We start from the raw sequence: 21,588 nt of genomic DNA, 5'->3' as shown, positions 1-21,588 counted from the left end.
GCATCGTGTATGTTTTCATGAATTCACTGGAGAGGGCTCACTTCACCAATGTCAACAAGGAAAAGGTCCTTCCAGTGCTTAATAAACTCTTTGTCAAACATTAACCTGGAGAGTTACATTCTTCATCACAATTTTAGAAGTACCTTTTCCTTCAAGAAGGTCGTCCTGTCATTGGAAAAGGTTGCTTAAATCTCAAAATCAAGATTCCGCAAAATAGAAAATTCATTCCAACTGAATTGGGATTCAAGATTTCTGAAATGTATGAGTTTCATTAAATACTAAAGGAGTTTTCTGCCAATGAAAATCATTGAACATTGTTTCAGTCGTCCTTTCTAAGAAACCTGTTGCATTTTATTTTGGCCTTACGTGTAGCTGTCAGCGGTGGAGAGACAATTCTGCCATTGCATAGCAACACACTCGGGGCAGTGTTCGTATAGTGGTTAGTACTCTGTGTTGTGGCCGCAGCAACCCTGGTTCGAGCCCGTTTCACGGCAGCCTCAGCTTCACCAATAGTGTTGCTTGCTTGACCAGTGGAGAGATATGCGTCCCCACCCGATGTCTTACAGACAACTACACACATGCGTGGGGCTAGTGGCGCAATGGATACCGCATCTGACTACGGATCAGAAGATTCTAGGTTCGACTCCTAGCTAGCTCGTCTTACATTTTGTGCTAAACCTGTGCATTGTGTATCTTTTTATGAATTCTCTGGAGAGGGCTTTCTTCACCAATGTCAACAAGGAGAAGGTCCTTCCACTGCTGAATAAACTCTTTGTCAAACATTAACCTGGAGAGTTACATTCTTCAACACAATTTTAGAAGTACCTTTTCCTTCAAGAAGGTCGTCCTGTCATTGGAAAAGGTTGCTTAAATCTCAAAATCAAGATTCCGCAAAATAGAAAATTCATTCCCACTGAATTGGGATTCAAGATTTCTGAAATGTATGAGTTTCATTAAATACTGAAGGAGTTTTCTGCCAATGAAAATCATTTAACATTGTTTCAGTCGTCCTATCTACGAAACCCGTCTGTTGCATTTTATTTTGGCCTTACGTGTAGCTGTCAGCGGTGCAGAGATAATTCTGCCATTGCATAGCAACACATTCGGGGTCGTGATTGTATATTGGTTAGTACTCTGTGTTTTGGCCGCAGCAACCCCGGTTTGAATCCGGGTCACGGCAGCCTCAGCTTCACCGATAGTCTTCCTTGCTTGACCAGTGGGGAGATACGCGTCCCCACCCGATGTCTTTCAGACAACTACACACATGCGTAGGGCTAGTGGCGCAATGGATAACGCATCTGACTACGGATCAGAAGATTCTAGGTTCGACTCCTAGCTAGCTCGTCTTACATTTTGTGCTAAACCTGTGCATTGTGTATCTTTTTATGAATTCTCTGGAGAGGGCTTTCTTCACAAATGTCAACAAGGAGAAGGTCCTTCCAGTGCTGAATAAACTCTTTGTCAAACATTAACCTGGAGAGTTACATTCTTCAACACAATTTTAGAAGTACCTTTTCCTTCAAGAAGGTCGTCCTGTCATTGGAAAAGGTAGCTTAAATCTCAAAATCAAGATTCCGCAAAATAGAAAATTCATTCCCACTGAATTGGGATTCAAGATTTCTGAAATGTATGAGTTTCATTAAATACTGAAGGAGTTTTCTGCCAATGAAAATCATTTAACATTGTTTCAGTCGTCCTATCTACGAAACCCGTCTGTTGCATTTTATTTTGGCCTTACGTGTAGCTGTCAGCGGTGCAGAGATAATTCTGCCATTGCATAGCAACTCACACGGGGCCGTGATCGTATAGTGGTTAGTACTCTGTGTTGTGGCCGCAGCAACCCCGGTTTGAATCCGGGTCACGGCAGCCTCAGCTTCACCAATAGTGTTGCTTGCTTGACCAATGGAGACATACGCGTCCCCACCCGATGTCTTACAGACAACTCCACACATGAGTGGGGCGAGTGGCGCAATGGATACCGCATCTGATAATGGTTCAGGACATTCTAGGTTTGACTCCCAGCTAGCTGGTCTTACATTTTGTGCTAAACCTGTGCATCGTGTATCTTTTCATGATTTCACTGGGGAGGGCTCACATCACCAATGTCAACAAGGAAAAGGTCCTTCCAGTGCTTAATAAACTCTTTGTCAAACATTAACCTGGAGAGTTACATTCTTCATCACAATTTTAGAAGTACCTTTTCCTTCAAGAAGGTCGTCCTGTCATTGGAAAAGGTTGCTTAAATCTCAAAATCAAGATTCCGCAAAATAGAAAATTCATTCCCACTGAATTGGGATTCAAGATTTCTGAAATGTATGAGTTTCATTAAATACTGAAGGAGTTTTCTGCCAATGAAAATCATTGAACATTGTTTCAGTCGTCCTTTCTAAGAAACCCGTCTGTTGCATTTTATTTTGGCCTTACGTGTAGCTGTCAGCGGTGGAGAGACAATTCTGCCATTGCATAGCAACACATTTGGGGTCGTGATTGTATATTGGTTAGTACTCTGTGTTTTGGCCGCAGCAACCCCGGTTTGAATCCGGGTCACGGCAGCCTCAGCTTCACCGATAGTGTTCCTTGCTTGACCAGTGGGGAGATACGCGTCCCCACCCGATGTCTTTCAGACAACTACACACATGCGTAGGGCTAGTGGCGCAATGGATAACGCATCTGACTACGGATCAGAAGATTCTAGGTTCGACTCCTAGCTAGCTCGTCTTACATTTTGTGCTAAACCTGTGCATTGTGTATCTTTTTATGAATTCTCTGGAGAGGGCTTTCTTCACAAATGTCAACAAGGAGAAGGTCCTTCCAGTGCTGAATAAACTCTTTGTCAAACATTAACCTGGAGAGTTACATTCTTCAACACAATTTTAGAAGTACCTTTTCCTTCAAGAAGGTCGTCCTGTCATTGGAAAAGGTAGCTTAAATCTCAAAATCAAGATTCCGCAAAATAGAAAATTCATTCCCACTGAATTGGGATTCAAGATTTCTGAAATGTATGAGTTTCATTAAATACTGAAGGAGTTTTCTGCCAATGAAAATCATTTAACATTGTTTCAGTCGTCCTATCTACGAAACCCGTCTGTTGCATTTTATTTTGGCCTTACGTGTAGCTGTCAGCGGTGCAGAGATAATTCTGCCATTGCATAGCAACTCACACGGGGCCGTGATCGTATAGTGGTTAGTACTCTGTGTTGTGGCCGTAGCAACCCCGATTCGAATCCGGGTCACGGCAGCCTCAGCTTCACCAATAGTGTTGCTTGCTTGACCAATGGAGACATACGCGTCCCCACCCGATGTCTTACAGACAACTCCACACATGAGTGGGGCGAGTGGCGCAATGGATACCGCATCTGATAATGGTTCAGGACATTCTAGGTTTGACTCCCAGCTAGCTGGTCTTACATTTTGTGCTAAACCTGTGCATCGTGTATCTTTTCATGATTTCACTGGGGAGGGCTCACATCACCAATGTCAACAAGGAAAAGGTCCTTCCAGTGCTTAATAAACTCTTTGTCAAACATTAACCTGGAGAGTTACATTCTTCATCACAATTTTAGAAGTACCTTTTCCTTCAAGAAGGTCGTCCTGTCATTGGAAAAGGTTGCTTAAATCTCAAAATCAAGATTCCGCAAAATAGAAAATTCATTCCCACTGAATTGGGATTCAAGATTTCTGAAATGTATGAGTTTCATTAAATACTGAAGGAGTTTTCTGCCAATGAAAATCATTGAACATTGTTTCAGTCGTCCTTTCTAAGAAACCCGTCTGTTGCATTTTATTTTGGCCTTACGTGTAGCTGTCAGCGGTGGAGAGACAATTCTGCCATTGCATAGCAACACATTCGGGGTCGTGATTGTATATTGGTTAGTACTCTGTGTTTTGGCCGCAGCAACCCCGGTTTGAATCCGGGTCACGGCAGCCTCAGCTTCACCGATAGTGTTCCTTGCTTGACCAGTGGGGAGATACGCGTCCCCACCCGATGTCTTTCAGACAACTACACACATGCGTAGGGCTAGTGGCGCAATGGATAACGCATCTGACTACGGATCAGAAGATTCTAGGTTCGACTCCTAGCTAGCTCGTCTTACATTTTGTGCTAAACCTGTGCATTGTGTATCTTTTTATGAATTCTCTGGAGAGGGCTTTCTTCACAAATGTCAACAAGGAGAAGGTCCTTCCAGTGCTGAATAAACTCTTTGTCAAACATTAACCTGGAGAGTTACATTCTTCAACACAATTTTAGAAGTACCTTTTCCTTCAAGAAGGTCGTCCTGTCATTGGAAAAGGTAGCTTAAATCTCAAAATCAAGATTCCGCAAAATAGAAAATTCATTCCCACTGAATTGGGATTCAAGATTTCTGAAATGTATGAGTTTCATTAAATACTGAAGGAGTTTTCTGCCAATGAAAATCATTTAACATTGTTTCAGTCGTCCTATCTACGAAACCCGTCTGTTGCATTTTATTTTGGCCTTACGTGTAGCTGTCAGCGGTGCAGAGATAATTCTGCCATTGCATAGCAACTCACACGGGGCCGTGATCGTATAGTGGTTAGTACTCTGTGTTGTGGCCGCAGCAACCCCGGTTCGAATCCGGGTCACGGCAGCCTCAGCTTCACCAATAGTGTTGCTTGCTTGACCAATGGAGACATACGCGTCCCCACCCGATGTCTTACAGACAACTCCACACATGAGTGGGGCGAGTGGCGCAATGGATACCGCATCTGATAATGGTTCAGGACATTCTAGGTTTGACTCCCAGCTAGCTGGTCTTACATTTTGTGCTAAACCTGTGCATCGTGTATCTTTTCATGATTTCACTGGGGAGGGCTCACATCACCAATGTCAACAAGGAAAAGGTCCTTCCAGTGCTTAATAAACTCTTTGTCAAACATTAACCTGGAGAGTTACATTCTTCATCACAATTTTAGAAGTACCTTTTCCTTCAAGAAGGTCGTCCTGTCATTGGAAAAGGTTGCTTAAATCTCAAAATCAAGATTCCGCAAAATAGAAAATTCATTCCCACTGAATTGGGATTCAAGATTTCTGAAATGTATGAGTTTCATTAAATACTGAAGGAGTTTTCTGCCAATGAAAATCATTGAACATTGTTTCAGTCGTCCTTTCTAAGAAACCCGTCTGTTGCATTTTATTTTGGCCTTACGTGTAGCTGTCAGCGGTGGAGAGACAATTCTGCCATTGCATAGCAACACATTCGGGGTCGTGATTGTATATTGGTTAGTACTCTGTGTTTTGGCCGCAGCAACCCCGGTTTGAATCCGGGTCACGGCAGCCTCAGCTTCACCGATAGTGTTCCTTGCTTGACCAGTGGGGAGATACGCGTCCCCACCCGATGTCTTTCAGACAACTACACACATGCGTAGGGCTAGTGGCGCAATGGATAACGCATCTGACTACGGATCAGAAGATTCTAGGTTCGACTCCTAGCTAGCTTGTCTTACATTTTGTGCTAAACCTGTGCATTGTGTATCTTTTTATGAATTCTCTGGAGAGGGCTTTCTTCACAAATGTCAACAAGGAGAAGGTCCTTCCAGTGCTGAATAAACTCTTTGTCAAACATTAACCTGGAGAGTTACATTCTTCAACACAATTTTAGAAGTACCTTTTCCTTCAAGAAGGTCGTCCTGTCATTGGAAAAGGTAGCTTAAATCTCAAAATCAAGATTCCGCAAAATAGAAAATTCATTCCCACTGAATTGGGATTCAAGATTTCTGAAATGTATGAGTTTCATTAAATACTGAAGGAGTTTTCTGCCAATGAAAATCATTTAACATTGTTTCAGTCGTCCTATCTACGAAACCCGTCTGTTGCATTTTATTTTGGCCTTACGTGTAGCTGTCAGCGGTGCAGAGATAATTCTGCCATTGCATAGCAACTCACACGGGGCCGTGATCGTATAGTGGTTAGTACTCTGTGTTGTGGCCGCAGCAACCCCGGTTCGAATCCGGGTCACGGCAGCCTCAGCTTCACCAATAGTGTTGCTTCCTTGACCAATGGAGACATACGCGTCCCCACCCGATGTCTTACAGACAACTCCACACATGAGTGGGGCGAGTGGCGCAATGGATACCGCATCTGATAATGGTTCAGGACATTCTAGGTTTGACTCCCAGCTAGCTGGTCTTACATTTTGTGCTAAACCTGTGCATCGTGTATCTTTTCATGATTTCACTGGGGAGGGCTCACATCACCAATGTCAACAAGGAAAAGGTCCTTCCAGTGCTTAATAAACTCTTTGTCAAACATTAACCTGGAGAGTTACATTCTTCATCACAATTTTAGAAGTACCTTTTCCTTCAAGAAGGTCGTCCTGTCATTGGAAAAGGTTGCTTAAATCTCAAAATCAAGATTCCGCAAAATAGAAAATTCATTCCCACTGAATTGGGATTCAAGATTTCTGAAATGTATGAGTTTCATTAAATACTGAAGGAGTTTTCTGCCAATGAAAATCATTGAACATTGTTTCAGTCGTCCTTTCTAAGAAACCCGTCTGTTGCATTTTATTTTGGCCTTACGTGTAGCTGTCAGCGGTGGAGAGACAATTCTGCCATTGCATAGCACCACACTCGGGGCAGTGATCGTATAGTGATTAGTACTCTGTGTTGTGGCCGCCGCAACCCCGGTTCGAGTCCGTGTCACGGCAGCCTCAGCTTCACCAATAGTGTTGCTTGCTTGACCAGTGGAGAGATACGCGTCCCCACCCGATGTCTTTCAGACAACTACACACATTCGTGGGGCTAGTGGCGCAATGGATAACGCATCTGACTACGGATCAGAAGATTCTAGGTTCGACTCCTAGCTAGCTCGTCTTACATTTTGTGCTAAACCTGTGCATTGTGTATCTTTTTATGAATTCTCTGGAGAGGGCTTTCTTCACCAATGTCAACAAGGAGAAGGTCCTTCCAGTGCTGAATAAACTCTTTGTCAAACATTAACCTGGAGAGTTACATTCTTCAACAGAATTTTAGAAGTACCTTTTCCTTCAAGAAGGTCGTCCTGTCATTGGAAAAGGTTGCTTAAATCTCAAAATCAAGATTCCGCAAAATAGAAAATTCATTCCCACTGAATTGGGATTCAAGATTTCTGAAATGTATGAGTTTCATTAAATACTGAAGGAGTTTTCTGCCAATGAGAATCATTGAACATTGTTTCAGTCGTCCTATCTACGAAACCCGTCTGTTGCATTTTATTTTGGCCTTACGTGTAGCTGTCAGCGGTGCAGAGACAATTCTGCCATTGCATAGCAACACACTCGGGGCCGTGATCGTATAGTGGTTAGTACTCTGTGTTGTGGCCGCAGCAACCCCGGTTCGAATCCGGGTCACGGCAGCCTCAGCTTCACCAATAGTGTTGCTTGCTTGACCAGTGGGGAGATACGCGTCCCCACCTGATGTCTTACAGAAAACTCCACACATGGGTGGGGCGAGTGGCGCAATGGATACCGCATCTGATAATGATTCAGGAGATTCGAGGTTTGACTCCCAGCAAGCTCGTCTTACATTTTGTGCTAAACCATTGCATCGTGTATCTTTTCATGAATTCACTGGAGAGGGCTCACTTCACCAATCTCAACAAGGAAAAGGTCCTTCCAGTGCTAAATAAACTCTTTGTCAAACATTAACCTGGAGAGTTACATTCTTCAACACAATTTTAGAAGTACCTTTTCCTTCAAGAAGGTCGTCCTGTCATTGGAAAAGGTTGCTTAAATCTCAAAATCCAGATCCTGCGAAATAGAAAATTCATTCCCACTGAATTGGTATTCAAGATTTCTGAATTGTATGAGTTTCATGAAATACTGAAGGAGTTTTCTGCCAATGAAAGTCATTTAACATTGTTTGAGTCGTCCTTTCTAAAAAAAACAGTCTGTTGCATTTTATTTTGGCCGTACGTGTAGCTGTCAGCGGTAGACAGACAATTTTGCCATCGCATAGCTATACACTCGGGGCCGTGATCGTATCGTTGTTAGTTTTCTATGTTCTGGCAGCAGCAACACAGGTTCGGTTCTGGGTCACGGCAGCCTCAGCTCCACCAATAGATTTGCTTGCTTCACTAGTGGGGAGATACGAGTCCCCCCAGATGTCTTACAGACAACTCCACACATGAGTGGGGCGAGTGGCGCAATGGATACCGCATCTGATAATGGTTCAGGACATTCTAGGTTTGACTCCCAGCTAGCTCGTCTTACATTTTGTGCTAAACCTGTGCATCGTGTATCTTTTCATGAATTCACTGGAGAGGGCTCACTTCACCAATGTCAACAAGGAGAAGGTCCTTCCAGTGCTTAATAAACTCTTTGTCAAACATTAACCTGGAGTTACATTCTTCAACACAATTTTAGAAGTAACTTTTCCTTCAAGAAGGTCGTCCTGTCATTGGAAAAGGTTGCTTAAATCTCAAAATCAAGATCCTGCGAAATAGAAAATTCATTCCCACTGAATTGGTATTCAAGATTTCTGAATTGTATGAGTTTCATGAAATACTGAAGGAGTTTTCTGCCAATGAAAGTCATTTAACATTGTTTGAGTCGTCCTTTCTAAAAAAACAGTCTGTTGCATTTTATTTTGGCCGTAAGTGTAGCTGTCAGCAGTAGACAGACAATTTTGCCATTGCATAGCTATACACTCGGGGGCCGTGATCGTATCGGTGTTAGTTCTCTATGTTCTGGCCGCAGCAAGACAGGTTTGGTTCCGGTTCACGGCAGCCTCAGCTCCACCAATAGAGTTGCTTGCTTGACCAGTGGGGAGATACGAGTTCCCCCAGATGTCTTACAGACAACTCCACACATGAGTGGGGCGAGTGGCGCAATGGATACCGCATCTGATAATGGTTCAGGACATTCTAGGTTTGACTCCCAGCTAGCTGGTCTTACATTTTGTGCTAAACCTGTGCATCGTGTATCTTTTCATGAATTCACTGGGGAGTGCTCACTTCACCAATGTCAACAAGGAAAAGGTCCTTCCAGTGCTTAATAAACTCTTTGTCAAACATTAACCTGGAGAGTTACATTCTTCAACACAATTTTAGAAGTGCCTTTTCCTTCAAGAAGGTCGTCCTGTCATTGGAAAAGGTTGCTTAAATCTCAAAATCAAGATTCCGCAAAATAGAAAATTCATTCCCACTGAATTGGGATTCAAGATTTCTGAAATGTATGAGTTTCATTAAATACTGAAGGAGTTTTCTGCCAATGAAAATCATTGAACATTGTTTCAGTCGTCCTTTCTAAGAAACCCGTCTGTTGTATTTTATTTTGGCCTAACGTGTAGCTGTCAGCGGTGGAGAGACAATTCTGCCGTTGCATAGCAACACATTCGGGGTCGTGATTGTATATTGGTTAGTACTCTGTGTTGTGGCCGCAGCAACCCCGGTTTGAATCCGCGTCACGGCAGCCTCAGCTTCACCGATAGTGTTCCTTGCTTGACCAGTGGGGAGATACGCGTCCCCACCCGATGTCTTTCAGACAACTACACACATGCGTGGGGCTAGTGGCGCAATGGATAACGCATCTGACTACGGATCAGAAGATTCTATGTTCGACTCCTAGCTAGCTCGTCTTACATTTTGTGCTAAACCTGTGCATCGTGTATCTTTTCATGAATTCTCTGGAGAGGGCTTTCTTCACCAATGTCAACAAGGAGAAGGTCCTTCCACTGCTGAATAAACTCTTTGTCAAACATTAACCTGGAGAGTTACATTCTTCAACACAATTTTAGAAGTACCTTTTCCTTCAAGAAGGTCGTCCTGTCATTGGAAAAGGTTGCTTAAATCTCAAAATCAAGATTCCGCAAAATAGAAAATTCATTCCCACTGAATTGGGATTCAAGATTTCTGAAATGTATGAGTTTCATTAAATACTGAAGGAGTTTTCTGCCAATGAAAATCATTATACATTGTTTCAGTCGTCCTTTCTAAGAAACCCGTCTGTTGTATTTTATTTTGGCCTTACGTGTAGCTGTCAGCGGTGGAGAGACAATACTGCCATTGCATAGCAACACACTCGGGGCCGTGATCGTATAGTGGTTAGTGCTCTGTGTTGTGGCCGCAGCAACCCCGGTTCGAGTCCGTGTCACGGCAGCCTCAGCTTCATCAGTAGTGTTGCTTGCTTGACAAGTGGAGAGATACGCGTCCCCACCCGATGTCTTACAGACAACTACACACATGCGTGGGGCTAGTGGCGCAATGGATACCGCATCTGACTTCGGATCAGAAGATTCTAGGTTCGACTCCTAGCTAGCTCGTCTTACATTTTGTGCTAAACCTGTGCATTATGTATCTTTTCATGAATTCTCTGGAGAGGGCTTTCTTCACCAATGTCAACAAGAAGAAGGTCCTTCCACTGCTGAATAAACTCTTTGTCAAACATTAACCTGGAGAGTTACATTCTTCAACACAATTTTAGAAGTACCTTTTCCTTCAAGAAGGTCGTCCTGTCATTGGAAAAGGTTGCTTAAATCTCAAAATCAAGATTTCGCAAAATAGAAAATTCATTCCCACTGAATTGGGATTCAAGATTTCTGAAATGTATGAGTTTCATTAAATACTGAAGGAGTTTTCTGCCAATGAAAATCATTGAACATTGTTTCAGTCGTCCTTTCTAAGAAACCCGTCTGTTGCATTTTATTTTGGCCTTACGTGTAGCTGTCAGCGGTGCAGAGATAATTCTGCCATTGCATAGCAACTCACTCGGGGCCGTGATCGTATAGTGATTAGTACTCTGTGTTGTGGCCGCAGCAACCCCGGTTCGAATCCGGGTCACGGCAGCCTCAGCTTCACCAATAGTGTTGCTTGCTTGACCAATGGGGACATACGCGTCCCCACCCGATGTCTTACAGACAACTCCACACATGAGTGGGGCGAGTGGCGCAATGGATACCGCATCTGATAATTGTTCAGGACATTTGAGGTTTGACTCCCAGCTAGCTCGTCTTACATTTTGTGCTAAACCTGTGCATCGTGTATCTTTTCATGAATTCACTGGAGAGGGCTCACTTCACCAATGTCAACAAGGAGAAGGTCCTTCCAGTGCTTAATAAACTCTTTGTCAAACATTAACCTGGAGAGTTACATTCTTTAACACAATTTTAGAAGTAACTTTTCCTTCAAGAAGGTCGTCCTGTCATTGGAAAAGGTTGCTTAAATCTCAAAATCAAGATCCTGCGAAATAGAAAATTCATTCCCACTGAATTGGTATTCAATATTTCTGAATTGTATGAGTTTCATGAAATACTGAAGGAGTTTTCTGCCAATGAAAGTCATTTAACATTGTTTGAGTCGTCCTTTCTAAAAAAAACAGTCTGTTGCATTTTATTTTGGCCGTAAGTGTAGCTGTCAGCAGTAGACAGACAATTTTGCCATTGCATAGCTATACACTCGGGGGCCGTGATCGTATCGGTGTTAGTTCTCTATGTTCTGGCCGCAGCAACACAGGTTCGGTTCCGGTTCACGGCAGCCTCAGCTCCACCAATAGAGTTGCTTGCTTGACCAGTGGGGAGATACGAGTTCCCCCAGATGTCTTACAGACAACTCCACACATGAGTGGGGCGAGTGGCGCAATGGATACCGCATCTGATAATGGTTCAGGACATTCTAGGTTTGACTCTCAGCTAGCTCGTCTTACATTTTGTGCTAAACCTGTGCATCGTGTATGTTTTCATGAATTCACTGGAGAGGGCTCACTTCACCAATGTCAACAAGGAAAAGGTCCTTCCAGTGCTTAATAAACTCTTTGTCAAACATTAACCTGGAGAGTTACATTCTTCATCACAATTTTAGAAGTACCTTTTCCTTCAAGAAGGTCGTCCTGTCATTGGAAAAGGTTGCTTAAATCTCAAAATCAAGATTCCGCAAAATAGAAAATTCATTCCAACTGAATTGGGATTCAAGATTTCTGAAATGTATGAGTTTCATTAAATACTGAAGGAGTTTTCTGCCAATGAAAATCATTGAACATTGTTTCAGTCGTCCTTTCTAAGAAACCTGTCTGTTGCATTTTATTTTGGCTTTACGTGTAGCTGTCAGCGGTGGAGAGACAATTCTGCCATTGCATAGCAACACACTCGGGGCAGTGTTCGTATAGTGGTTAGTACTCTGTGTTGTGGCCGCAGCAACCCTGGTTCGACCCCGTTTCACGGCAGCCTCAGCTTCACCAATAGTGTTGCTTGCTTGACCAGTGGAGAGATATGCGTCCCCACCCGATGTCTTACAGACAACTACACACATGCGTGGGGCTAGTGGCGCAATGGATACCGCATCTGACTACGGATCAGAAGATTCTAGGTTCGACTCCTAGCTAGCTCGTCTTACATTTTGTGCTAAACCTGTGCATTGTGTATCTTTTTATGAATTCTCTGGAGAGGGCTTTCTTCACCAATGTCAACAAGGAGAAGGTCCTTCCACTGCTGAATAAACTCTTTGTCAAACATTAACCTGGAGAGTTACATTCTTCAACACAATTTTAGAAGTACCTTTTCCTTCAAGAAGGTCGTCCTGTCATTGGAAAAGGTTGCTTAAATCTCAAAATCAAGATTCCGCAAAATAGAAAATTCATTCCCACTGAATTGGGATTCAAGATTTCTGAAATGTATGAGTTTCATTAAATACTGAAGGAGTTTTCTGCCAATGAAAATCATTTAACATTGTTTCAGTCGTCCTATCTACGAAACCCGTCTGTTGCATTTTATTTTGGCCTTACGTGTAGCTGTCAGCGGTGCAGAGATAATTCTGCCATTGCATAGCAACACATACGGGGTCGTGATTGTATATTGGTTAGTACTCTGTGTTTTGGCCGCAGCAACCCCGGTTTGAATCCGGGTCACGGCAGCCTCAGCTTCACCGATAGTGTTCCTTGCTTGACCAGTGGGGAGATACGCGTCCCCACCCGATGTCTTTCAGACAACTACACACATGCGTAGGGCTAGTGGCGCAATGGATAACGCATCTGACTACGGATCAGAAGATTCTAGGTTCGACTCCTAGCTAGCTCGTCTTACATTTTGTGCTAAACCTGTGCATTGTGTATCTTTTTATGAATTCTCTGGAGAGGGCTTTCTTCACAAATGTCAACAAGGAGAAGGTCCTTCCAGTGCTGAATAAACTCTTTGTCAAACATTAACCTGGAGAGTTACATTCTTCAACACAATTTTAGAAGTACCTTTTCCTTCAAGAAGGTCGTCCTGTCATTGGAAAAGGTAGCTTAAATCTCAAAATCAAGATTCCGCAAAATAGAAAATTCATTCCCACTGAATTGGGATTCAAGATTTCTGAAATGTATGAGTTTCATTAAATACTGAAGGAGTTTTCTGCCAATGAAAATCATTTAACATTGTTTCAGTCGTCCTATCTACGAAACCCGTCTGTTGCATTTTATTTTGGCCTTACGTGTAGCTGTCAGCGGTGCAGAGATAATTCTGCCATTGCATAGCAACTCACACGGGGCCGTGATCGTATAGTGGTTAGTACTCTGTGTTGTGGCCGCAGCAACCCTGGTTCGAATCCGGGTCACGGCAGCCTCAGCTTCACCAATAGTGTTGCTTGCTTGACCAATGGAGACATACGCGTCCCCACCCGATGTCTTACAGACAACTCCACACATGAGTGGGGCGAGTGGCGCAATGGATACCGCATCTGATAATGGTTCAGGACATTCTAGGTTTGACTCCCAGCTAGCTGGTCTTACATTTTGTGCTAAACCTGTGCATCGTGTATCTTTTCATGATTTCACTGGGGAGGGCTCACATCACCAATGTCAACAAGGAAAAGGTCCTTCCAGTGCTTAATAAACTCTTTGTCAAACATTAACCTGGAGAGTTACATTCTTCATCACAATTTTAGAAGTACCTTTTCCTTCAAGAAGGTCGTCCTGTCATTGGAAAAGGTTGCTTAAATCTCAAAATCAAGATTCCGCAAAATAGAAAATTCATTCCCACTGAATTGGGATTCAAGATTTCTGAAATGTATGAGTTTCATTAAATACTGAAGGAGTTTTCTGCCAATGAAAATCATTGAACATTGTTTCAGTCGTCCTTTCTAAGAAACCCGTCTGTTGCATTTTATTTTGGCCTTACGTGTAGCTGTCAGCGGTGGAGAGACAATTCTGCCATTGCAGAGCAACACATTCGGGGTCGTGATTGTATATTGGTTAGTACTCTGTGTTTTGGCCGCAGCAACCCCGGTTTGAATCCGGGTCACGGCAGCCTCAGCTTCACCGATAGTGTTCCTTGCTTGACCAGTGGGGAGATACGCGTCCCCACCCGATGTCTTTCAGACAACTACACACATGCGTAGGGCTAGTGGCGCAATGGATAACGCATCTGACTACGGATCAGAAGATTCTAGGTTCGACTCCTAGCTAGCTCGTCTTACATTTTGTGCTAAACCTGTGCATTGTGTATCTTTTTATGAATTCTCTGGAGAGGGCTTTCTTCACAAATGTCAACAAGGAGAAGGTCCTTCCAGTGCTGAATAAACTCTTTGTCAAACATTAACCTGGAGAGTTACATTCTTCAACACAATTTTAGAAGTACCTTTTCCTTCAAGAAGGTCGTCCTGTCATTGGAAAAGGTAGCTTAAATCTCAAAATCAAGATTCCGCAAAATAGAAAATTCATTCCCACTGAATTGGGATTCAAGATTTCTGAAATGTATGAGTTTCATTAAATACTGAAGGAGTTTTCTGCCAATGAAAATCATTTAACATTGTTTCAGTCGTCCTATCTACGAAACCCGTCTGTTGCATTTTATTTTGGCCTTACGTGTAGCTGTCAGCGGTGCAGAGATAATTCTGCCATTGCATAGCAACACATTCGGGGTCGTGATTGTATATTGGTTAGTACTCTGTGTTTTGGCCGCAGCAACCCCGGTTTGAATCCGGGTCACGGCAGCCTCAGCTTCACCGATAGTGTTCCTTCCTTGACCAGAGGGGAGATACGCGTCCCCACCCGATGTCTTTCAGACAACTACACACATGCGTAGGGCTAGTGGCGCAATGGATAACGCATCTGACTACGGATCAGAAGATTCTAGGTTCGACTCCTAGCTAGCTCGTCTTACATTTTGTGCTAAACCTGTGCATTGTGTATCTTTTTATGAATTCTCTGGAGAGGGCTTTCTTCACAAATGTCAACAAGGAGAAGGTCCTTCCAGTGCTGAATAAACTCTTTGTCAAACATTAACCTGGAGAGTTACATTCTTCAACACAATTTTAGAAGTACCTTTTCCTTCATTAAGGTCGTCCTGTCATTGGAAAAGGTAGCTTAAATCTCAAAATCAAGATTCCGCAAAATAGAAAATTCATTCCCACTGAATTGGGATTCAAGATTTCTGAAATGTATGAGTTTCATTAAATACTGAAGGAGTTTTCTGCCAATGAAAATCATTTAACATTGTTTCAGTCGTCCTATCTACGAAACCCGTCTGTTGCATTTTATTTTGGCCTTACGTGTAGCTGTCAGCGGTGCAGAGATAATTCTGCCATTGCATAGCAACTCACACGGGGCCGTGATCGTATAGTGGTTAGTACTCTGTGTTGTGGCCGCAGCAACCCCGGTTCGAATCCGGGTCACGGCACCCTCAGCTTCACCAATAGTGTTGCTTGCTTGACCAATGGGGACATACGCGTCCCCACCCGATGTCTTACAGACAACTCCACACATGAGTGGGGCGAGTGGCGCAATGGATACCGCATCTGATAATTGTTCAGGACATTTGAGGTTTGACTCCCAGCTAGCTCGTCTTACATTTTGTGCTAAACCTGTGCATCGTGTATCTTTTCATGAATTCACTGGAGAGGGCTCACTTCACCAATGTCAACAAGGAGAAGGTCCTTCCAGTGCTTAATAAACTCTTTGTCAAACATTAACCTGGAGAGTTACATTCTTTAACACAATTTTAGAAGTAACTTTTCCTTCAAGAAGGTCGTCCTGTCATTGGAAAAGGTTGCTTAAATCTCAAAATCAAGATCCTGCGAAATAGAAAATTCATTCCCACTGAATTGGTATTCAATATTTCTGAATTGTATGAGTTTCATGAAATACTGAAGGAGTTTTCTGCCAATGAAAGTCATTTAACATTGTTTGAGTCGTCCTTTCTAAAAAAAACAGTCTGTTGCATTTTATTTTGGCCGTAAGTGTAGCTGTCAGCAGTAGACAGACAATTTTGCCATTGCATAGCTATACACTCGGGGGCCGTGATCGTATCGGTGTTAGTTCTCTATGTTCTGGCCGCAGCAACACAGGTTCGGTTCCGGTTCACGGCAGCCTCAGCTCCACCAATAGAGTTGCTTGCTTGACCAGTGGGGAGATACGAGTTCCCCCAGATGTCTTACAGACAACTCCACACATGAGTGGGGCGAGTGGCGCAATGGATACCGCATCTGATAATGGTTCAGGACATTCTAGGTTTGACTCTCAGCTAGCTCGTCTTACATTTTGTGCTAAACCTGTGCATCGTGTATGTTTTCATGAATTCACTGGAGAGGGCTCACTTCACCAATGTCAACAAGGAAAAGGTCCTTCCAGTGCTTAATAAACTCTTTGTCAAACATTAACCTGGAGAGTTACATTCTTCATCACAATTTTAGAAGTACCTTTTCCTTCAAGAAGGTCGTCCTGTCATTGGAAAAGGTTGCTTAAATCTCAAAATCAAGATTCCGCAAAATAGAAAATTCATTCCAACTGAATTGGGATTCAAGATTTCTGAAATGTATGAGTTTCATTAAATACTGAAGGAGTTTTCTGCCAATGAAAATCATTGAACATTGTTTCAGTCGTCCTTTCTAAGAAACCTGTCTGTTGCATTTTATTTTGGCCTTACGTGTAGCTGTCAGCGGTGGAGAGACAATTCTGCCATTGCATAGCAACACACCCGGGGCAGTGTTCGTATAGTGGTTAGTACTCTGTGTTGTGGCCGCAGCAACCCTGGTTCGAGCCCGTTTCACGGCAGCCTCAGCTTCACCAATAGTGTTGCTTGCTTGACCAGTGGAGAGATATGCGTCCCCACCCGATGTCTTACAGACAACTACACACATGCGTGGGGCTAGTGGCGCAATGGATACCGCATCTGACTACGGATCAGAAGATTCTAGGTTCGACTCCTAGCTAGCTCGTCTTACATTTTGTGCTAAACCTGTGCATTGTGTATCTTTTTATGAATTCTCTGGAGAGGGCTTTCTTCACCAATGTCAACAAGGAGAAGGTCCTTCCACTGCTGAATAAACTCTTTGTCAAACATTAACCTGGAGAGTTACATTCTTCAACACAATTTTAGAAGTACCTTTTCCTTCAAGAAGGTCGTCCTGTCATTGGAAAAGGTTGCTTAAATCTCAAAATCAAGATTCCGCAAAATAGAAAATTCATTCCCACTGAATTGGGATTCAAGATTTCTGAAATGTATGAGTTTCATTAAATACTGAAGGAGTTTTCTGCCAATGAAAATCATTTAACATTGTTTCAGTCGTCCTATCTACGAAACCCGTCTGTTGCATTTTATTTTGGCCTTACGTGTAGCTGTCAGCGGTGCAGAGATAATTCTGCCATTGCATAGCAACACATTCGGGGTCGTGATTGTATATTGGTTAGTACTCTGTGTTTTGGCCGCAGCAACCCCGGTTTGAATCCGGGTCACGGCAGCCTCAGCTTCACCGATAGTGTTCCTTGCTTGACCAGTGGGGAGATACGCGTCCCCACCCGATGTCTTTCAGACAACTACACACATGCGTAGGGCTAGTGGCGCAATGGATAACGCATCTGACTACGGATCAGAAGATTCTAGGTTCGACTCCTAGCTAGCTCGTCTTACATTTTGTGCTAAACCTGTGCATTGTGTATCTTTTTATGAATTCTCTGGAGAGGGCTTTCTTCACAAATGTCAACAAGGAGAAGGTCCTTCCAGTGCTGAATAAACTCTTTGTCAAACATTAACCTGGAGAGTTACATTCTTCAACACAATTTTAGAAGTACCTTTTCCTTCAAGAAGGTCGTCCTGTCATTGGAAAAGGTAGCTTAAATCTCAAAATCAAGATTCCGCAAAATAGAAAATTCATTCCCACTGAATTGGGATTCAAGATTTCTGAAATGTATGAGTTTCATTAAATACTGAAGGAGTTTTCTGCCAATGAAAATCATTTAACATTGTTTCAGTCGTCCTATCTACGAAACCCGTCTGTTGCATTTTATTTTGGCCTTACGTGTAGCTGTCAGCGGTGCAGAGATAATTCTGCCATTGCATAGCAACTCACACGGGGCCGTGATCGTATAGTGGTTAGTACTCTGTGTTGTGGCCGCAGCAACCCTGGTTCGAATCCGGGTCACGGCAGCCTCAGCTTCACCAATAGTGTTGCTTGCTTGACCAATGGAGACATACGCGTCCCCACCCGATGTCTTACAGACAACTCCACACATGAGTGGCGCAATGGATACCGCATCTGATAATGGTTCAGGACATTCTAGGTTTGACTCCCAGCTAGCTGGTCTTAGATTTTGTGCTAAACCTGTGCATCGTGTATCTTTTCATGATTTCACTGGGGAGGGCTCACATCACCAATGTCAACAAGGAAAAGGTCCTTCCAGTGCTTAATAAACTCTTTGTCAAACATTAACCTGGAGAGTTACATTCTTCATCACAATTTTAGAAGTACCTTTTCCTTCAAGAAGGTCGTCCTGTCATTGGAAAAGGTTGCTTAAATCTCAAAATCAAGATTCCGCAAAATAGAAAATTCATTCCCACTGAATTGGGATTCAAGATTTCTGAAATGTATGAGTTTCATTAAATACTGAAGGAGTTTTCTGCCAATGAAAATCATTGAACATTGTTTCAGTCGTCCTTTCTAAGAAACCCGTCTGTTGCATTTTATTTTGGCCTTACGTGTAGCTGTCAGCGGTGGAGAGACAATTCTGCCATTGCATAGCAACACATTCGGGGTCGTGATTGTATATTGGTTAGTACTCTGTGTTTTGGCCGCAGCAACCCCGGTTTGAATCCGGGTCACGGCAGCCTCAGCTTCACCGATAGTGTTCCTTGCTTGACCAGTGGGGAGATACGCGTCCCCACCCGATGTCTTTCAGACAACTACACACATGCGTAGGGCTAGTGGCGCAATGGATAACGCATCTGACAACGGATCAGAAGATTCTAGGTTCGACTCCTAGCTAGCTCGTCTTACATTTTGTGCTAAACCTGTGCATTGTGTATCTTTTTATGAATTCTCTGGAGAGGGCTTTCTTCACAAATGTCAACAAGGAGAAGGTCCTTCCAGTGCTGAATAAACTCTTTGTCAAACATTAACCTGGAGAGTTACATTCTTCAACACAATTTTAGAAGTACCTTTTCCTTCAAGAAGGTCGTCCTGTCATTGGAAAAGGTAGCTTAAATCTCAAAATCAAGATTCCGCAAAATAGAAAATTCATTCCCACTGAATTGGGATTCAAGATTTCTGAAATGTATGAGTTTCATTAAATACTGAAGGAGTTTTCTGCCAATGAAAATCATTTAACATTGTTTCAGTCGTCCTATCTACGAAACCCGTCTGTTGCATTTTAATATGGCCTTACGTGTAGCTGTCAGCGGTGCAGAGATAATTCTGCCATTGCATAGCAACACATTCGGGGTCGTGATTGTATATTGGTTAGTACTCTGTGTTTTGGCCGCAGCAACCCCGGTTTGAATCCGGGTCACGGCAGCCTCAGCTTCACCGATAGTGTTCCTTGCTTGACCAGTGGGGAGATACGCGTCCCCACCCGATGTCTTTCAGACAACTACACACATGCGTAGGGCTAGTGGCGCAATGGATAACGCATCTGACTACGGATCAGAAGATTCTAGGTTCGACTCCTAGCTAGCTCGTCTTACATTTTGTGCTAAACCTGTGCATTGTGTATCTTTTTATGAATTCTCTGGAGAGGGCTTTCTTCACAAATGTCAACAAGGAGAAGGTCCTTCCAGTGCTGAATAAACTCTTTGTCAAACATTAACCTGGAGAGTTACATTCTTCAACACAATTTTAGAAGTACCTTTTCCTTCAAGAAGGTCGTCCTGTCATTGGAAAAGGTAGCTTAAATCTCAAAATCAAGATTCCGCAAAATAGAAAATTCATTCCCACTGAATTGGGATTCAAGATTTCTGAAATGTATGAGTTTCATTAAATACTGAAGGAGTTTTCTGCCAATGAAAATCATTTAACATTGTTTCAGTCGTCCTATCTACGAAACCCGTCTGTTGCATTTTATTTTGGCCTTACGTGTAGCTGTCAGCGGTGCAGAGATAATTCTGCCATTGCATAGCAACTCACACGGGGCCGTGATCGTATAGTGGTTAGTACTCTGTGTTGTGGCCGCAGCAACCCTGGTTCGAATCCGGGTCACGGCAGCCTCAGCTTCACCAATAGTGTTGCTTGCTTGACCAATGGAGACATACGCGTCCCCACCCGATGTCTTACAGACAACTCCACACATGAGTGGGGCGAGTGGTGCAATGGATACCGCATCTGATAATGGTTCAGGACATTCTAGGTTTGACTCCCAGCTAGCTGGTCTTACATTTTGTGCTAAACCTGTGCATCGTGTATCTTTTCATGATTTCACTGGGGAGGGCTCACATCACCAATGTCAACAAGGAAAAGGTCCTTCCAGTGCTTAATAAACTCTTTGTCAAACATTAACCTGGAGAGTTACATTCTTCATCACAATTTTAGAAGTACCTTTTCCTTCAAGAAGGTCGTCCTGTCATTGGAAAAGGTTGCTTAAATCTCAAAATCAAGATTCCGCAAAATAGAAAATTCATTCCCACTGAATTGGGATTCAAGATTTCTGAAATGTATGAGTTTCATTAAATACTGAAGGAGTTTTCTGCCAATGAAAATCATTGAACATTGTTTCAGTCGTCCTTTCTAAGAAACCCGTCTGTTGCATTTTATTTTGGCCTTACGTGTAGCTGTCAGCGGTGGAGAGACAATTCTGCCATTGCATAGCAACACATTCGGGGTCGTGATTGTATATTGGTTAGTACTCTGTGTTTTGGCCGCAGCAACCCCGGTTTGAATCCGGGTCACGGCAGCCTCAGCTTCACCGATAGTGTTCCTTGCTTGACCAGTGGGGAGATACGCGTCCCCACCCGATGTCTTTCAGACAACTACACACATGCGTAGGGCTAGTGGCGCAATGGATAACGCATCTGACTACGGATCAGAAGATTCTAGGTTCGACTCCTAGCTAGCTCGTCTCACATTTTGTGCTAAACCTGTGCATTGTGTATCTTTTTATGAATTCTCTGGAGAGGGCTTTCTTCACAAATGTCAACAAGGAGAAGGTCCTTCCAGTGCTGAATAAACTCTTTGTCAAACATTAACCTGGAGAGTTACATTCTTCAACACAATTTTAGAAGTACCTTTTCCTTCAAGAAGGTCGTCCTGTCATTGGAAAAGGTAGCTTAAATCTCAAAATCAAGATTCCGCAAAATAGAAAATTCATTCCCACTGAATTGGGATTCAAGATTTCTGAAATGTATGAGTTTCATTAAATACTGAAGGAGTTTTCTGCCAATGAAAATCATTTAACATTGTTTCAGTCGTCCTATCTA

General features: G+C 43.0%; 24 non-coding genes across 24 annotated transcripts; all 24 read left to right on the top strand.

The window, feature by feature from the left end:
* The first annotated feature begins 585 nt into the window (after positions 1 to 585).
* Positions 586 to 658, top strand: trnar-acg (transfer RNA arginine (anticodon ACG)). Its single transcript has one exon. It is a non-coding gene; the product is annotated as a tRNA-Arg (tRNA).
* Positions 659 to 1,271: 613 nt separating this feature from the next.
* On the top strand, positions 1,272 to 1,344 carry trnar-acg (transfer RNA arginine (anticodon ACG)). The gene has a single exon. It is a non-coding gene; the product is annotated as a tRNA-Arg (tRNA).
* Positions 1,345 to 2,643: 1,299 nt separating this feature from the next.
* On the top strand, positions 2,644 to 2,716 carry trnar-acg (transfer RNA arginine (anticodon ACG)). Its single transcript has one exon. It is a non-coding gene; the product is annotated as a tRNA-Arg (tRNA).
* Positions 2,717 to 4,015: 1,299 nt separating this feature from the next.
* trnar-acg (transfer RNA arginine (anticodon ACG)) lies at positions 4,016 to 4,088 on the top strand. The gene has a single exon. It is a non-coding gene; the product is annotated as a tRNA-Arg (tRNA).
* A 450-nt stretch (positions 4,089 to 4,538) lies between these two features.
* trnah-gug (transfer RNA histidin (anticodon GUG)) lies at positions 4,539 to 4,610 on the top strand. The gene has a single exon. It is a non-coding gene; the product is annotated as a tRNA-His (tRNA).
* Positions 4,611 to 5,387: 777 nt separating this feature from the next.
* Positions 5,388 to 5,460, top strand: trnar-acg (transfer RNA arginine (anticodon ACG)). The gene has a single exon. It is a non-coding gene; the product is annotated as a tRNA-Arg (tRNA).
* Positions 5,461 to 5,910: 450 nt separating this feature from the next.
* On the top strand, positions 5,911 to 5,982 carry trnah-gug (transfer RNA histidin (anticodon GUG)). The gene has a single exon. It is a non-coding gene; the product is annotated as a tRNA-His (tRNA).
* Positions 5,983 to 6,759: 777 nt separating this feature from the next.
* On the top strand, positions 6,760 to 6,832 carry trnar-acg (transfer RNA arginine (anticodon ACG)). The gene has a single exon. It is a non-coding gene; the product is annotated as a tRNA-Arg (tRNA).
* Positions 6,833 to 7,282: 450 nt separating this feature from the next.
* trnah-gug (transfer RNA histidin (anticodon GUG)) lies at positions 7,283 to 7,354 on the top strand. Its single transcript has one exon. It is a non-coding gene; the product is annotated as a tRNA-His (tRNA).
* A 2,147-nt stretch (positions 7,355 to 9,501) lies between these two features.
* On the top strand, positions 9,502 to 9,574 carry trnar-acg (transfer RNA arginine (anticodon ACG)). The gene has a single exon. It is a non-coding gene; the product is annotated as a tRNA-Arg (tRNA).
* Positions 9,575 to 10,187: 613 nt separating this feature from the next.
* On the top strand, positions 10,188 to 10,260 carry trnar-ucg (transfer RNA arginine (anticodon UCG)). Its single transcript has one exon. It is a non-coding gene; the product is annotated as a tRNA-Arg (tRNA).
* Positions 10,261 to 12,246: 1,986 nt separating this feature from the next.
* On the top strand, positions 12,247 to 12,319 carry trnar-acg (transfer RNA arginine (anticodon ACG)). Its single transcript has one exon. It is a non-coding gene; the product is annotated as a tRNA-Arg (tRNA).
* A 613-nt stretch (positions 12,320 to 12,932) lies between these two features.
* On the top strand, positions 12,933 to 13,005 carry trnar-acg (transfer RNA arginine (anticodon ACG)). The gene has a single exon. It is a non-coding gene; the product is annotated as a tRNA-Arg (tRNA).
* A 450-nt stretch (positions 13,006 to 13,455) lies between these two features.
* Positions 13,456 to 13,527, top strand: trnah-gug (transfer RNA histidin (anticodon GUG)). The gene has a single exon. It is a non-coding gene; the product is annotated as a tRNA-His (tRNA).
* A 777-nt stretch (positions 13,528 to 14,304) lies between these two features.
* On the top strand, positions 14,305 to 14,377 carry trnar-acg (transfer RNA arginine (anticodon ACG)). Its single transcript has one exon. It is a non-coding gene; the product is annotated as a tRNA-Arg (tRNA).
* A 613-nt stretch (positions 14,378 to 14,990) lies between these two features.
* Positions 14,991 to 15,063, top strand: trnar-acg (transfer RNA arginine (anticodon ACG)). The gene has a single exon. It is a non-coding gene; the product is annotated as a tRNA-Arg (tRNA).
* A 450-nt stretch (positions 15,064 to 15,513) lies between these two features.
* trnah-gug (transfer RNA histidin (anticodon GUG)) lies at positions 15,514 to 15,585 on the top strand. The gene has a single exon. It is a non-coding gene; the product is annotated as a tRNA-His (tRNA).
* A 1,464-nt stretch (positions 15,586 to 17,049) lies between these two features.
* Positions 17,050 to 17,122, top strand: trnar-acg (transfer RNA arginine (anticodon ACG)). Its single transcript has one exon. It is a non-coding gene; the product is annotated as a tRNA-Arg (tRNA).
* Positions 17,123 to 17,735: 613 nt separating this feature from the next.
* Positions 17,736 to 17,808, top strand: trnar-acg (transfer RNA arginine (anticodon ACG)). Its single transcript has one exon. It is a non-coding gene; the product is annotated as a tRNA-Arg (tRNA).
* A 450-nt stretch (positions 17,809 to 18,258) lies between these two features.
* Positions 18,259 to 18,330, top strand: trnah-gug (transfer RNA histidin (anticodon GUG)). Its single transcript has one exon. It is a non-coding gene; the product is annotated as a tRNA-His (tRNA).
* Positions 18,331 to 19,098: 768 nt separating this feature from the next.
* trnar-acg (transfer RNA arginine (anticodon ACG)) lies at positions 19,099 to 19,171 on the top strand. Its single transcript has one exon. It is a non-coding gene; the product is annotated as a tRNA-Arg (tRNA).
* A 613-nt stretch (positions 19,172 to 19,784) lies between these two features.
* On the top strand, positions 19,785 to 19,857 carry trnar-acg (transfer RNA arginine (anticodon ACG)). The gene has a single exon. It is a non-coding gene; the product is annotated as a tRNA-Arg (tRNA).
* Positions 19,858 to 20,307: 450 nt separating this feature from the next.
* trnah-gug (transfer RNA histidin (anticodon GUG)) lies at positions 20,308 to 20,379 on the top strand. The gene has a single exon. It is a non-coding gene; the product is annotated as a tRNA-His (tRNA).
* Positions 20,380 to 21,156: 777 nt separating this feature from the next.
* trnar-acg (transfer RNA arginine (anticodon ACG)) lies at positions 21,157 to 21,229 on the top strand. The gene has a single exon. It is a non-coding gene; the product is annotated as a tRNA-Arg (tRNA).
* The last annotated feature ends 359 nt before the right edge of the window (positions 21,230 to 21,588 follow it).

This window comes from Idiotropiscis lumnitzeri, chromosome 9, assembly GCF_059441095.1.
Source record: "Idiotropiscis lumnitzeri isolate Australia: NSW breed Sydney's pygmy pipehorse chromosome 9, RoL_Ilum_1.0, whole genome shotgun sequence".
In the NCBI taxonomy this organism is placed as follows: domain Eukaryota; kingdom Metazoa; phylum Chordata; class Actinopteri; order Syngnathiformes; family Syngnathidae; genus Idiotropiscis; species Idiotropiscis lumnitzeri.
The sequence above is the reverse complement of the archived record's forward strand: the minus strand, read 5'-3'. Positions and strand labels throughout refer to the sequence as shown.